The following is a 4,069-nucleotide window of genomic DNA, read 5'->3' on the forward strand; positions in this document are numbered from 1 at the left end:
TCCCCTCAGGAAGGAGGTTGAGGAGCATTAAGTGTAGAACCACTAGACTGAGGAACAGCTTCTACCCTGAAGCTGTTAGACTCATGAATCTCTAACCAGGATAATCACTGTGAAAAAAATCACATCATGTTGCTGCTGATCTGTTTCAATGTTGCTGCTGATTATCCATACTGCTTATTTATTTAATGCTGTTGTGTTAATTCGTACTCATCTGCTCACACAGACTCATGTTCGTGCTGCTGCTGTTCGGCTTATTGTTTTTGTACAAATAGTGCTTGCGTATTTTTAGTTTAACGTTTTCTTAGTTCATATGTTAGATATTATCACAGTTTTTCTTTTAAATTTTGTACTTTTGCTGGATGTAATTAGGACCCTGTGTACACAATTTCGTTCCACCACATGTACCACATGTGTTGCGTATGACAAATAAAGAAACTTTGACATATCCATTATCTTTTACCCGCTATTTCCTTTTGGGTCACAGGGGTCGCCAGTGCCCATGTCCAGCAATCACTGTGCAAGGGGCGGGGTACACCCTGGACAGGTCTCCAGTCCATCACAGGGACACATAGAGACAAAAAAGACAAACAACCATTCACTCTCTCACTCACACTTAGGGACAATTTAGAGTTACCAATCAGCCTAACATGCATGTTTTTGGTCTGTGGGAGGAAACCGGAGTAACAGGAGAAAACTCACGTATGCACAGAGAGAACTATGCACTCCACCCAGAAAGGCCCCTGGACCGGGATTTAAACCAGAATAATAATAATAATAATCATTTTATTTAAAAAGCGCCTTTCATGACACCCAAGGACACTAAATAACCTGCTCGCTGAGAGGCAGCAGCTCTCCCTTTTCACCATCATGCTGCCAATTCCAGTTCAATACTCCAAATAAAATAAACAAAAGTATTGTGACCCAAAATGATAATATGGTTAAACTATTAATCTTTTAGGTAATCTCTGTTTATTAGCTTGCCCTTTGTCAATGTTTACTTTACAACTGGGTGATGAACTTGTCAAGAACTAGAAACAAGTTTTCTTCAGTGTACCACTACAGATTGGTCATTTACCATCTCTGGTATATGTACCACATTTTGAGAATCAATGGTGTATGCTACAGTCTACAGTCTTCGGCATGAAGGAAGAAACAGGAGTAATAGGAGCTCACAAGTGCATGAGAATATGCAAACTCCACATATTTTGTTTTATTTTACTTGTGTTTGTGAGGTGACCTCAGTGTGCTGCCCTCAACCACCACTAATATACACAAGTATTACACAGTTTACCAAAAACAGCTTGTTTGACCTGTTCATTTCCTTTCTGAAACATGTTTTTCTTTAAAAATAAATCAGTGATGTAATTAATTTCCTTTGGCTGGTGTATCCTTAATGGCTGCAATCATGACCTTTTGGTGGATCCTACCTCCTCCCACTGAGTGTTCTCTATCCTCTTGACTACATATTAATTTGTTTTTATGAGAATCAAACCTTATAATAGTTGAAGGTCATACAAATATCCCCCTGTGTAATGAATCTACACACAGTTCTGTCTTCTTCAGACTGTGAATGCAAGAGGAGGCGGATATGTGACAGTATCATTGTTGTCACTGATGGAACCTGAATCTTGGGAAAATTATCACAGTTATTTAAAGCAGAGTTAAAAGCTCATACCTCCACAATGCTGTAGGTTAAAGACTGACAAGCTCCTCTGTTCAGTGTCTGTGTGAGAGACTCACAGCTTTTCAGGGAATGTTTCAGTGGGAGAGGCATGCTTGCAAATACAGAGGGCTGTGAGAAAAGGAACAAGAGTGTCATATCCATTTGTAACTCCTGCTGTGAAGTCGGGATGCCGGCGGGGGCTCACCAACTGTGCACGATGACAGTGACGGATGCAGGTGAGTGCACAGACTTTCACACACAATACTCATCTGTGAAGATCCGTCTGTTTTATTGCTCCTTTATAGACACAACTAGAAGTTGGAGGTGACTAAATACGAGAAACAGGAAAAAATGGAGGGTGATCAAAAAGGTTAGAAAGGAAGCAAGGAATTAGAGGTTTTCAGGGAGGTGATACAAAGAAGGTAGCCTGAGACCATCAGACAGATAAAGACAGAACGAAAAAGTTTGTTTCGTTCAGCCTGGACGCAAACTTTTTTCTTCAATTCTCTTTAAATATTAAAGAGTTGTAATTAAAAGGTGACGGAACGAGATGCCACAGGAGCTTGGGCTGTATTGACCGAGGAGTGACAAAGCATTGGTTGTTAGGATTTGCATCTCCAGCCACAGGAGGAGCTGGGAATGTGGGCACTGAGATCTTGAGGCCAAATGTGTCTTGCTGTTGACGTTTTCATCAGCTTATGTCCCATCAACAGCACTACCAGCCTCCAGGGGAGCACTGCAAGAGCTCAAAAAGGCAGATAGGTGTTTGAACATTTATGGATTGCTTAATTTGTTTCACTCCTCCACATGGGATTGGACTCTTACTGAGGGATGACTGGCAGGCAATAAGAAAAAATAATAGGGGGGAAAGGTCGTTGTTTTGAGTTCTTCAAAGTACCATGCAGTGTAGGGGCAATCCCTATCCTCCATAGACAAGTAAATGTTAAACACACTTTGAGAAATCACTTGTGTTTGAGCCTTTTCAAATTGTATGGACAAGAAAACAACACGTTTTTTTACTCAGGTGTATCATCATTAAATACGCATGCTTTACGGCATATAAAGGATTTCCGTATACCATCTATACATTATCTCTACTTGATTCTTATTTCCTGGGTTATGGGGATCACTGGTGCCCACAGCAGCAACTGAGTGCGAGGTGGGGTACACTGTGGATGGGTTGCAAGTGCATCACAGGGACACATAGAGACAGATGAGACAAAGAGATGCCAGTCAGCTTAACATGTGGGGAGGAGGAAACTGGAGTACACGGAGAAATCCTACGTGCTTTTATTTACCCTTTATTTATACAGGTAGTCTCACTGAGTCACGAGAACTCATTTTCAAGAGAGACCTGTTTGAGAGCAGATGATGGGGGTTAAGGGCCTTGCTCAAGGGCCCAGAGAGGGTAAAATGAGGGTGGAGGCAGATGTGGGTGTTTCACCTTCTCCTCCCACATTCTGATGTTTTCAGTCTGGGGAGTTGAACCTGCAACTTTACGATCACAGACCCATCTTCTCTAACCTCATGGAAAGATTAGATCATTTATGAATAGATTAAGCAAACTCCACCCAGAAAGGTTTCCGGCTGGTATTCATTCTGGCAACCTTCTTTTTGAGAGGTGACATCACTATCGTTTGTGCCACCAATGCTGCCTGAGTCCCATTTAGTTGAATTTAATAAATGTTCTTATAAAACACCAACTCACAGCAAACTGCATCTCAGGGCACCATATTAAAAAAAAAAAGTTCACATCATAAATCTAAACTGGATCAAGACTCATATCTACCTGTAATTACAGGATATTATTTCATTTTACAATACAATACGAAATGCAGGTTATTTAAAAGTTTCAGTTCAAAGAAGCTAGCAGATTTCCATCAAATCTTCACTCAGAAGTAATCCCCCCCATCCTGAGCAACTTTTTGGTGACAGTGAAAAACAACTTCCTTTTAAAAGGAATAAACCTTCTGCAGAACCAAGCTCAGGTTGAGCAGCCATCAGCCAAGTCCAGCTGAGGTTTGGGATGACAGGAAAGAGATAAAGACAATCTTAGAAGGATTAGTTCAGGTGTATAACATGTTTTTAGATGTTGTTGAGCACAAGCTAGCAGAATGAGGAAGAGGCAGAGCCAGTTGTACAAAAGGTAAGTGCTTGTATTTACAGGCGTAGCTATACAGTACCAGGTATACAGGGCTGGAAGGGAAACAAGGGACAAGGTGAGCATTTGTAAATTGGCAGTTTGCTTGAATAATGAACTTTGGTTTTGAAGATGATTGTTTTCTTAGAAGTGTTTGTTTTTCTAGATGGAGTCGAAGAGGATATTTAGAGAATGAGGTCCCATGTTTTCAGAGGCCAAAGTGGTCCATAGAAGGTGAGTGGCATTGCAGAGAGGAACATGCTCCC

Source organism: Nematolebias whitei, chromosome 1, assembly GCF_014905685.2.
Source record: "Nematolebias whitei isolate Nwh7 chromosome 1, NemWhi1, whole genome shotgun sequence".
Classification (NCBI taxonomy): domain Eukaryota; kingdom Metazoa; phylum Chordata; class Actinopteri; order Cyprinodontiformes; family Rivulidae; genus Nematolebias; species Nematolebias whitei.